The following is a 12,318-nucleotide window of genomic DNA, read 5'->3' as shown; positions in this document are numbered from 1 at the left end:
GCATTTGGACCTCCTTTCAGACCCAGTGCCACCTTACCTTATGAGGGAACTTCAACTACAGCAACTGTTCAAAACAAAATGCCATTACAGGATCAGCTTCACCCAACACTGGAACCAGCCAGGGGATTGTTTTACAAACAGCCTTGCTCACTTAACACAAGAATGTATTATAAGGAAAAGTTATGGATAGTGCAGAGTCTGAAGAAAACGCGTATGTAGTTTCTGCCAGGTGTCGAGCTACTTCAAACTGCAGCATACTCCAAATGACCTCATTATTTTCTTTTAAATGTACTCACTATAAATAATTATTTCTTAGTTTTACTAGAATGAGCTGCTAGGTACGCTTGGTGTTTATATTCTGAGAGTAGTGTGCATGTAACATCGTGAGCGCAGAAACACGCAAAATATCCTGGCTCAGAACAAAAACCTGCCATAAGATCTTGCCAAAGAATCATGGGGTGCTGAAAAAAGTTTTTTAAAGAGTCTTTTCCAGGGAAATATTTGTATGTAATGGCAGGCTACATGCACATATCTCACATTCATTCTTATTATTTACTTTATGGTATTATAATGGCTTAATTAAGTGAGTGGGCACAAGCACGTCAATAAAACAAGTCAAGTCAAGTCGAAGTCTCAAAACAGGTTTCAAAATTGCTCCATTACACGAATACAGAAAGGGAAATTCGTTAATTTTTGGACTTCAAACTCCGTTTGAGGACTGGATAGAACTGTTCTTCTGTCCTCAGGATCAGCACTGAAGACAGAAATAGCAAAAATGTTAAAATGAGGGTAAAAGAAAGCAGTAGAAACAAAGTGCCGCCCGTGTGCCGAAGGCTATTTAATTTGCTTAATAAACATATACCTTATCTACAAACAGCAGGCGAAGATATATTACTTTATCACAGAAAGTTTCACCCTCTATGTTTTTGGGAAACACCCCTAGGACAGCACTAATCTGCAGTCCCCAGGCTCCCACTGGGCTGCTTTTCCCTGCGGGCCCTCCTCCCCCCCTCCGCCACTCAGACACAACACTAATTGTCCTTTCACGGTGCCACTTTCACTCCTTCCCGTCCTTTCAAAACAACAAAACCGCAGCAAACCCCACGGTGAGACGGCCCGCAGGAAGCAGAGACAGCGCTCGGCTGGACAGGAGGGGTGGCTGCGAGTGACCTCCGGGCCCTGCCCGGGCTCGCAGCCCCGCGGGCTCGCTGCTCGGGGGCTCCCCGGCTCGGGGACACGCTCTGGCAGCTCAGCTGGCAATGCACGCGTGGAAGTACCTGCTCACATCCCGCCTATCTGCTCTCCCTCTCACGTATCTACACCCAGCCGCGACCCCGCCGCCGGTACACGCGTACATGCATTACACGAGCGGGCAGCGCCGGTGCCCGCTCCTCCCCGGAGCAGGGCAAGCCGCAGAGGCACACTCATTAGCTCCCACTGATGATTCCTTTCAGGATCATGAATGGAACAATTGTCAAAAACTGCGGGAAAAAAAAACAAGCCCCGAGACTATTATATACAGACACAGCTTGTGTGCACGCATGTGACAGTTGCAGGCAACCCAGATTTGGTCATAAACTCTTCAGCATTATCCGAGATAAAACATCAAATTGCTTATACGGTTAAAGAGGTTTCTTATCCCCAATCAAAAAAATAAACAGCTTCGAAGGTAGTGAAACCCAGGAAAAGAACAAGCTCTTCACCAGACACACCTTGCCTCACTCGTATCCTGCAGCACCGCCTGTAAACAGCTGCGCTGGCTTGTTGCAACTGCCACTATTTTATTTTAAAAGAAGAATAACAGTAATAATAGTTAAGTGAAATACTTCCTGAAAACTTACTTTGCATTTAGTTTAGGCACTATTCTTTTTTTCAGCTCGCAAAGGAAGCCGTTTTGTCCAGGTTAGGTATTGTCTACTTATGGATCAGCCCCTGGCTAAGGGTTTATTTTAATTTATGGCTTATGCATTCTTTTAAGGTCGATTTGCATGACCTCCGGCAAAGAGCTAAGGCAGCAAGAAATCCCAAGTCGACTGTTGCCACAAAGCGGCACGCATCTCCCCTTCCCCAGGTGCAAACAGAGCTCTCTGATGATGGACTGCTCTATTCCCCCCTCCTCGTGTATCACAAATTAGGGTGCGATATCAATTTTAAAGTTTTCCGTATAACTTTATCCGAAGGCTCTGCTGGGAGAGATAAGGCGGCGGCGCAGCCCGGCGGCTCCTCGGGACAGCGCCGCGCCGTGGCCGATCCCGGCATTGCCGCCGCCGCTCCTGCAGCTTTGTGTGCCTCCCCGCACTCGTCCCTGGCCAACTTCAAAGCACTCACCCACCTCAAACTTAGCGGAGAACCTACAAGCACCACTAAAGTCCCTTCGCCTCTCTCTATCCCGCGTCTTTTGGGGTTACCAGCCGTGAGGAACCCACGCGAGCGCTTCGGAGCAATGACAGCAAGCGCTCCGCTCTCGAAGATTTATTTCGGATTTTATTTTTCCTTTCTTTCTCTCTTTCTCCCTCTCGTGTTAGTTCCTTACGTACAATATCTTCCCGCACCATGTGTTCGCCTGCCGTGGGTGATCTTAAAATACAACGCTGATCTGTCACTACATTTTAAAATAAACTCTACTCGGGAAGGATGAGAAAGTGTTGTGATTTCAAGGTACTGGGGTCCCTTAACGTCTCGGAAGCCTCGGGATTCAAACAGCCCCGGAAACACGCACGGGGACGAGACTATAACTACTTTTCCCTAAAGGGAAAAAAAAAAAGTAAAAAAACCCCACAACACCCTCGTGATATAAAAGTAAATAATCGTGCAGGGGGAGGCGGGGGGAAGGGGTGAATTCAGCAATGTTAAAAGCTAAACAACAGATCTATCTCCGGACGCTGCTGCTTCACTCAATTGCAACTAATAACCCATTAAAGACAGCGCAGGGGGAACCGGATTCTCTCCTGCAAAGCGACATAAATCCAGCGAAAACCCATTAAACCACCGCCACCGCCACCAAGCCACGCAGCACTACACACCACAGCAAACAACAGGTATACAACACAATAGGGCTGGTTTTCCTGGTTACCTCCTCGGGATCCAGTGTGGCACAAAGCACTGGGAGAGCCTCCTTTTTTTTTTTTTTGCAACGCGCTTCGGTAATTTTCATTAAAAAAAAAAAAAAAAAAAAAAAAAAAAAGAGGAAGGTGAAGGGGGGAGGGAGAGAGGGAAGAGGAATAAATGGGTAGTAATTCGGTAAAATAAAATAAAATAAATGAACTAGAGTCTGCTGGTGTTTCTCCGGGCCATGGATGTGCAGGATCCCGATCGTTAGAAGTTTGCGGATGGGTTGCCTGGAGATTTGGTTACAATCAGGTTCATTTTTTTTTTTTTCCTCCTGAAACAAGTGAAGGCGATGGTTACTGCTGTCAATCTTGGCAATCAATGTGAGCGGCCATGTCGTAAGTATTCAAAGCATTTCCCGTCGTGCAACATCAGAAAGTGAGTGGCCAGGGCATTGATCTGAGGAAGGCAAAAGGAGGCAGGGCTCCCCCGCCCAGACAGCACAGGCAAGATGAGACAACACAGGGAGAGAGAGGAGGGAGAGGGGAAGGGAGAGAGAGAGAGGCTGGGAGCGAGCAGGGAGAGCAACAACTGCGGAGAAAGTGAGCACAAAACAGAAAGTGAAATCGGCGCGGGCTGCCAGCCGCATCCCCGCGCAGCTATCACCACTCACAGGGCCATTAGACACATGAAACCCTACACCGCTCTGCTCTCGCTAATGACCACTGATTGCCCGGAGTGGTAAGGAAAGGTACTAGAAAGTTACCGGGGAGGGGGTGCGAGGGCGGGGCGGGGGCCGGAAAAGGAGGAGGGGGAGCGGGGGGGTCCCAGGGGAGCCGGTTCGCGGGGCCGGGGCGGCGCGGGGGGGGCGGCGTGTGACACGGGGCCGGCCCGCCCTCCTCCCTCCCGCCCCCGCACCGCACCGGGTGCGTGGGGAGGCACACGCGAGAGGAGTCCTGCCGGGCTCCCGCTCATGGGTTACAATTAAAAAAAAAAAAAAATTAAAAAAAAAAAAAAGCTGGAGAAAGACGATGTGCAGGAGGAGGGAAGGGCTGGCGGGGTGTGGAGGGAGCGGGGACGAGAGGGAAGCACTCAGCAAGCGCTTACTGACAGCTGATAAATGGGACTCTGAAGAGCCCGATCCCGCAGCCCGGCCCGGGGGAAAAAAAAAAAACAGATGAAATGGAAAGTATAAATTGCTCTAGAGATGGGAGTCCAGCTACAGGGACCCGGGGGAGAGGAGGCAGAAGGCACTCAAAGTCCACAAACTATTTAGTGATGTATTCAGCAGAAAGGTAAAACGTGAGTGTAGTGAAAAGGGAAAGACAGGTATGGCCGGAGAGGAAAAACTGATTTAGGACGGACTCGAGCTGAAGTTGGGATTCTCGTGGCGACGATGAGAAATTTTAGCAGCGGCACTATATAAATATCCCTCTCTCTGCCTACCAAAAGGCAACAGATAGGGACTGGAATATCAGCTTGAATACCAATTTAGGAACTCACGCTCCTTTGGAAGTGCTAATTGGGGAAGGGGGGGGGGGGGGCTGATCTGGGAAAAAGAAGGGAAAACTGTAAGGAGCTGAGGAGAAAATCAACCAGTGGCAGAGTACTGCAAACCCAAGAAAGTCTATCTGCTGTATTTTTGCATTCCAAAGGTAAACATGAAAGAGTCTTTCAAACTGTCAGGGGCCCGCAGATCAGGTGGGCAAACAGCGCTGCAGAGCTAACATCTCCCTCTTTTGATATTATTCACACCTAGGCTAAACTGTTGTTAAGATGGGAGTGCGGAAAGCAACCTCAAGCCCACAAAATGAGAGAGAGAGAAGTTGTTGATTCATCTCTGTATTTTTGGCACTTTCTCCCCGTTTTCCAGAAGGCGCCTGGAACAGTTAGTAACAGACAAACTTTTTAATTTTAAAATAGCTTCATAACTTATAGAGGCCAAAAAGACTAAGAGAAATCCTGATTTCGCTTTCCTCCTCTCTCAAGTAGAAATTTGTGGACTATGTTAGACCCAGAAGCACACTCAGCCCCACTGTGAATGAACCTTGCTTCATAAGGACGTGATTAAAATTGAACATTAACGGGATGGCACAGGACAGACCTGACCTGCCTCTATTTCATTTTGTTAACAAGGTGTAAAACTCGACACACTACTGGAGTCATGCACGTTGCATCCTCTACCTTTGCTATCCGAGGTGCTATCGTCCCTCTCGAGTAGAGTCCAGGGAAAATGAGTTGTAAGTCAGAACCTCTTGGAATAATGGACCTATTTTATACAGTATTTTTGGGAATTACACTATAATAAAAGGAATAACCAAGTGCTATGCAGCAAGTAGCAAACACCTTGAAATAGAACTTTACAATTATCTAGTAAAGCTTTATCATCAAATTAACTGGATGAGGACATAGTAACTCATTTCCTTTCATTCTTTCAATTTTAATAAAAGAAACTTTAAAAATGACATTCAGAGACGGGGGAAATTGTACGACTGTAAATACTGAGTTTGTATTCACCTGCGTTTGGGTAATTCAAAATATGCACCTTGCTACAGTTATGTGGTGTATGGATTTAACAGCAGCAAATAGCTGCCTTTCCAGATATTGCTATGTCCTTTTTAATCTTTAATTATAAGAATTTCCGTAATTGGTCACTAACGCTTTCCTTGTAACACATTTAAACCTGCTTCAAGTAAAAGAAACACCTTGACTTCTTGCATAACTAGTAGCTTCGGAGCGGAAAAAAAAAAAAAGGTCTGTAAGAAAAGAGATGTAAATCAGAACACAAGGAAGAACTATCCTGCCTCAGTTTGCAACTCCAGCAATTTGTCAGTGGAAGTTTTTTTCTTTCAAGAAACAGACAGAAAGGGGGGGGGGGGGAAATCAACTACTCCTCAAATGCCTCTAATGTAGCGTTCTCCTTATTAAACACGAAGCGGGAATGGGACAAGAGATGATTAAGGCATCATATAAATCTAACCGCCCACCTAGCTCCAAATCGGGGCAGCATCCCACTGCACTCCCGAAAATCCAGTGCAAGGAATGACACTGGGCTGGGGCAGGACACCGCAGGGATGCGGCCACGCTCCCAGGCGGAGCGCAAGCAACGCTCTCCAGCTTGTTGCTTCCCCTGTGTGATCAATTAAGTTACAGATGTAACTCACAGTGCCGGAGAGCGACAACTTCTCGGCACCAGGAAAAGAGGATTCCTTGGGCATTGTATGCAAATGTGCGTGTGTGTGTGTGAGCGCTGCACGGGGATAATTGCGGTTCCCTCTTTGTTTGCATAAGTGAACACCCGCCGTGTAGATCCGTATACACGTGCCGAGAAACAAGAAAACGCTTTTACTTTTAATGTTACCCCACGTTTAGAAACCGCGTTTGAAATTACTTCCCTTGCTTTGGCTTCATTAAGGCTAAATCCAGGCAGCGCAGGCAGATGTTGAGGAAGGATGCTGACCTGCTGGAGGTCCCTGCAGAGGGAAGGGACCGGAGGCGCTCAGATCACGTCGGGACACTTACCTGTTCACAGCTGTCATTGCATTTTGCGCCGTCTGTCTCATTAAACACGTTAAAGTAAAGCAATATTCAACAAGCAAAGCAACCTGTCTGTGTGCTAAGTTGTACGTACCGCATCTTTAACATGAGGAGCAAACCTGCAACTCTTGTAGAGTTGGCGGGAGGGTCTCAGAAGTTTTTGATTCAAAGGGCAAGAAATGCCACTTTAAAAGTCATTCACCCACTTCTAAACTCCCCTCCCTCCCCAGTTAATGCCGGACAATTAAGAGGCATCTTTATAAATTCCCTCTGCGGACCCTCTCCGACAATGAAGGCTTTTTATAGGCTTGGTAAAGATGTTCAGAGAAACTTTTGCAAAATAATCAAGAGCATCAGAGAGAAAGCTAAAGGAAAGGAAGTTAAAGCCTGATCATCCGATTGGGAGAAAGTTTTGTTAGACTAGATAGAAGCATATTACTGCACGTTCCTTCAAAAGCAAAGCCATCAGCTGATACGAGTTCCCCTAGAACAAGAACCTCTGGCGATCTCCTCAAAATTTAGGGGACGTTTGTATTTTGTATTTTGTAACTCAAAGCTAAAGATCCGACTGAAAACAAAAACTCTGAATTCCTTACAGCGTCATCTGCCAACAAAATGTATTGTCTTGGCAGAAAGAGGATCAAGGAGATTTTAATTTAATTTTAAACTGTGCATCATCTTGACAGTGAAGGAAAAAGCCGCAGCAACAATCTCCCCACTCCACCCCCCCCGTTCAAAAAAAAAAAAAAAAAAAAAAAGGGAGGGGGGGGAGAGAACTGGAAAAACCACATAAACTTTTACAAAGAAAATAAAAGCAAGTTCGACATGAAAACCCCTTCCTGTCTCGGAAAGTTCATTTTAAAGGTCCCCTCTGTAAATCTAAAGTGCAAACACCAGGCTAAGGTAGTGAGTGGCTGGAATTTGCATGCTGATAAGAGAAGGCTGTTGTACTTACAGTGACAGAGGGCAGGCTGCGGAAGAAAAGCTGTTTGTGTTAGCCTGAGAGTCACCCAGGGCTGCAATGAGAGGAGAAGAGAGGAGTGGGAGTGCCAAGCTGGATACACCTTCACCGCATCTCATCACATCTGCCAGCCTCTCTCTCCCTCTCTCTTTCATTTCCACATTCCCTTTGTTCCTGAAAAAAAAAATCTACACGTCACATCAGTCCCCAGATGCAGTCTACACCAAAGAAAAAAAATGAATAATTCAATCAAACTGTGCATAGTCTCTAAGGCAATAAATCTATTGCACTTAAAGAAACGAAGGGTAATTACCGCTATAGAATTAGAATAAGGCCAGAGCGCGCAGGGATCCCAGGGTCTGTAAACTCCACGGTCAAATAAAGTTTCATTTATTTAATCCTTTGACATCCCCAATGTAAACTAAAGGGGAGGATCAGAACTTATTCCGGTTGGGTTTGAGAACGCCTGAAGTGAATGTTATAAAAGGAGAGCGCCCGTGATCTGTGACAAACACAATGCAAGGGAGTAGAAGTGTTTCACTGCATCACCTCCAGGGTCCGTTCCCCCCTCCCTAATGAAGAGCAGACCACACTCCCACTTCCACCGGCTTCTGCTGCTCGCTGCAAGTGCAGCGGGGATCACTGGCAGCCAGCAGCCGCCTTACCTGCTCCCGAGCGCCAGCACAGCCTGAGAAAAACTCAGGGGAAACGGCAATTTTGTTCCACGCTCTGGCGGAGAGGAGCCATGGGGGATTTGCACCGGCACGGATTTGACTCGGAACGCTGCCCCTGACTCGTGGATGTGCGCGGGGCTGAGGCTGGGGACTGCCCGCCGGGGGCGGGGGGAGCCCGCCGGGAGCGGAGCCCGGCGGGGCGGGCGCGGCGCTGCCGGAGCGCCGTGACAGACCGGCCGGGGCGGGATGGAGGGAGCCGCGCGTCTCCCGCTCCTGCCGCTAAGGCAGCTCCCTCGACTCGGAGGTAAGATGACTCTACATTGTGTTTGTCCTCCCCGGGTAACCCAGGTCCCAGGGGCACGCTGCTGTGCTAACGAGGGCGGTGGCTCGGGGCTGTGGCTCAGATCCTTGTACCCAAACTGGGCTGGAGCTTAACGCTGGCATCTGCTGCTTTACCCTCTCAATCACATTCTTTGCAAACTTCTCCGGGGGGGGCTGGGGGAGGAGAGAGACGTGGAGGGGGAGGGGGGAAACCCCAGGTGAGACCGCGCTCTTCAGATGCCGCAGCCCCTCGCTCCGATCCAGCCGGGCTTTGCGCCGGCCGGGAAGGCTGAAACACCTTCCTCCGGAGCAGAGCATCGCGCACCTCCCCGTCCCTGCCCCGCCGGAGCGGGCGGTTTGATTTATCCAGAAACATTAACGGGACTGTTATTCCGGCGAAGGTGAAGCGGAGCGCGCTCCCGGCTCCCCGCGCCCGGGCCTGTGCGCGGGGTTAACGCGCCACCGTGAGGCGGCCGCGGGCCCCGCACCGAGCGCCCGCCGCGCTCCCGGAGCGCTCCCGCAGCCCGGCACAGGCGGGAGCGGAGAGCCCGCCGCGGGGAGCCGGCAGTCCCCGGGACCCCGGGGCCAGCGCACGCCGCTCCCGCCCGCCCGCTCTCACGGGCCGGGGAAAGACGGGGAGACTTTAAGGAGATGGAAAGACGCAAAGCGAAACCCCGACACCGGCGTTTTCCTCAGCCACCTGCCCCGGGACTCTCTCCCTCCTTCGCCTGTCTCACTCGTCCTCCCCGGAGGTTTGGGGGGTGAGCAGGGCAAAGCGCACCCCGGCCCGCTCCTCCCGCCGGCATCGCTCCCGGTGACTCCCCTCCGACACTCCTGCTGGAAGGCAGTGTCCTCTCGGAGCATGTGCCAGGGAGCTCTCCTGTCTCCTCTACCCATCTTATGCCTCCTTCCCCTGCCAAAATCGGGCCAGTTGCACTGCCCGGGCTTTCCTAGAAGGTTTTGCTTCTCCAGTCATTTAGGTGAATTCAAGTCTGAGGGTGGGGGTTTAGTTTTGTTTTTTGGTTTTGGGTTTTGTTTGGTTGGTTTTTTTTTCTTAATGGAGGGGGAAAGGGAAAAAAAAAAAAAAAAAAAAAAGGAAAGAAAAAAAGACTAGGCTGTTACAACAGTACCTGGGGTGACACTGCTAAAAGTTGTGGACTGGGCTCAGCACGATGAGTTTCTTAGGCATGAAAGCTATGGGAATGGATCTACTTTAGCAGACAGATCCTGTTATGTAGGGGCACAACACATCACAACATAGTGCAGTTCTTAACTCTGCTCCAACAAAAAGCCTTAACCCGGAAGGGAGGGGGCTCCTCTTATGGGTCTTTCAGCAGCTGGTGGGATGGATGCTCTGCCCCAGCCACCGGAAAGCATCCATCATGTCAGTGCATCCTGGCACCCAGAAAAGCATTAACTGTACCGGCAAGGTTGAAGTCACCTAAGTCCTAGCTACAAGTTGCACTGTAGAAGTAGGCTCCACAAATGAATCAAGAGAACGCTAATAACAAGCTCAAAAAATGGCAATTACATTCAGCTGAGATTAGAAATCACATTAAGATTGGATCCCTGAAGCTTTGTAGGTGTAGAGTAAAAGTGGAAAAACAGTAGCATGACTGTGGAAGGCGCAAACATTCCCATTGAAATGCATCTGCTCCTCCTATTCTGGGTATTTAACCTAACAGCTGGATTTACCTATTTGTCATCTTATTAATTTTTCTACTCCCATCTCTGTACAACAGGATGAACATAAAACACCACCAACATATAAAAAAAGGAGCTCAAGATTAACAGCAATTTTAAACATACTTTTTCAGAAGCAACCCAAAGCCGTGCAAGAGGTGTTTAAAGCAATCGTCACAGTCATACTAAGGCACCTCTTCCTTGAGCACACACCTGTGTGGCCTCACATATTATACTGATATTCCCAGCTTCAGCTGGGAAGGAGGGGAAGATACAGTGGCACAGCTATACCCGCACACAGGGTTGAGGAGCTGGGAGGGGACACGTCCTAGAGGACCCCCTTGCAGCCCGCAGTAGTCCTATTTTATACAGCCCAGAGTAAGCTGTAGGTCAGTGGTATAAACACGAAAGTTACAGAATATTTTCCCCTAGAACCTCAATCACAGAAAAACCTTTGCTAAACATGATGACTGCAACCCCCTATGAATTACTGTAAGGGATTATCAGCACACCACAGTGCTTTTATTTCTTCACTAGCGATGCCCCGTTCTGACAGCACATGCTAGAATTCCACAGAGCACATATAGGCTTTATATTGTGACACTGTATTTATTCCATCAGTTTATTTTGTTTCATACCCCCTCAAAAAAAACCACAAAAACCAAAAAAACCTGCAATAGCAAAGCACAATTTTCAACGTCCCTGACTGAACTATTGTGCTACGAACAAGATACTGTTTAAAAAACCAACCAAACAAACAAAACCCAAACAAAAATATATTTTAAAAAACCCAACCCTGGAGGCTAGGATAGATAAACAAAGCTGTCTTTGACCTGAGGACTGGCCCACACTGCAAATAAATGCATTGCCACTAAGCCCCATATACATGCCACATGAACAGAAATAAAAGGAATCCTTGAGATAGGCCAACGATTTTGTATTTTATATTACTATCACTGTGCACTTATAAATTGCATTGGTTTCAAGATGTTCCTGTGAATTTGTGATAATATGGCCTAATCTTGTAGGCTTCTGTCACTGTTAGTTGTTTCACCCAGAAACTCAAGTCCTGTGCATGTAAAGTGCATGCTCCTTATTAAGAGAAACAAAATGATGATGCCAGAAAGGATTAACAGTTTCAAAAACATCAAGACAAAAGGTTAAAAATGTCTGCAGAGAAATTTTGGGGTACAAAGTTCTTTCAGACTGTCCAATTTTACTTGGAGCTTATAAATATCATGGCACATTGCATGGGTAGTATGGCTGTCTCCTCCCTCCTTTCCTCTTAGGGCACATTTTCTAACCCAAATATGCAGTAAGAACTTCTTGCAACAGAGTTGACTAAGAAGCAAATCACTGTATAAATCTTTCAAAACATGTTTAAATATAGCTTACTAAACCGGGAATATTGGGTAGAAACTGCCGAAAGTATTCATACTGTTAGAAACTAAAATGCGACGTGATCTCAACATATTCGATAATTCAATTACATGAGAAGTTTTTCCAATGTAGTATCAAATTTCAGACTAAAGTGAAGTAAATGTTATTCACCTGTTTTGGAATCTTCCTAAGACAAATGACTCAAAGATCAAGGTGTTTTATTTCCTATTTGAATCAATTATCAATAAGTCTTATACATGGGAATCATGCATATTGAATAGAAAACACACTTTTTTAATAAATAAAGTTAGACTGAATAAAATTACTATGTTTGGAGAGCAAAGTTCACTATTTTTTAAGTCATTGCAATCTATATAATTATGAAGTAACTTGAATAAGGCATCTTACATTGGTCCTAAATGTTTTACTCAAGTAAAACACTCATTGATTCCAACATGAGTGTTGCCTGAGTAATAGAGTTCCCTGTCAGACTGTTAAAATCAGCTAACTTCTAAGAGCTTGCAGATTGATGGAATAACGAGATTATACTAAAGGTATGTATTTAATATGAAAAAAAAAAATATTCAAGTTACCAGGCAAAGCTTTTCCACATCTACAATAAAAGAAGGCAGTAATATAAGTAGATATTTTTAGGGGGGTGTCATGCAGACACTTAAGCTTGTGACTTTATTTATGTAAGTCATGGCAGTGAAT

General features: G+C 47.0%; 1 protein-coding gene and 1 long non-coding RNA gene across 6 annotated transcripts in view; one reads left to right on the top strand and one right to left on the bottom strand.

The window, feature by feature from the left end:
• The window catches only part of SOX6 (SRY-box transcription factor 6), a 370,227-nt gene extending 367,077 nt beyond the window's left edge, over nt 1–3,150 (bottom strand). For 2 of the 5 annotated variants that reach the window (XM_051803959.1, XM_051803965.1), the window contains exon 1: nt 3,074–3,150. The gene's annotated coding sequence lies outside the window, so the exon portion shown is untranslated. Of the gene's footprint in view, nt 1–1,841; nt 2,112–3,073 lie in introns of those variants that run through there. The other 3 variants (XM_051803957.1, XM_051803967.1, XM_051803964.1) reach the window with 2 other exon arrangements.
• Nucleotides 3,151–3,518: 368 nt separating this feature from the next.
• LOC127478400 (uncharacterized) lies at nt 3,519–6,803 on the top strand. The gene is made up of 3 exons (XR_007907216.1): nt 3,519–3,799; nt 5,185–5,288; nt 6,464–6,803. It is a non-coding gene; the product is annotated as an uncharacterized LOC127478400 (long non-coding RNA).
• Nucleotides 6,804–12,318: the final 5,515 nt, after the last annotated feature.

The sequence above is a fragment of the Manacus candei genome, unplaced genomic scaffold (assembly GCF_025592945.1).
Source record: "Manacus candei isolate 608988 ecotype Guabito, Panama unplaced genomic scaffold, ASM2559294v1 h1tg000060l, whole genome shotgun sequence".
Classification (NCBI taxonomy): Eukaryota; Metazoa; Chordata; class Aves; order Passeriformes; family Pipridae; genus Manacus; species Manacus candei.
Note: the sequence above shows the minus strand (reverse complement) of the source record. Positions and strands in the feature narration are given on the sequence as shown.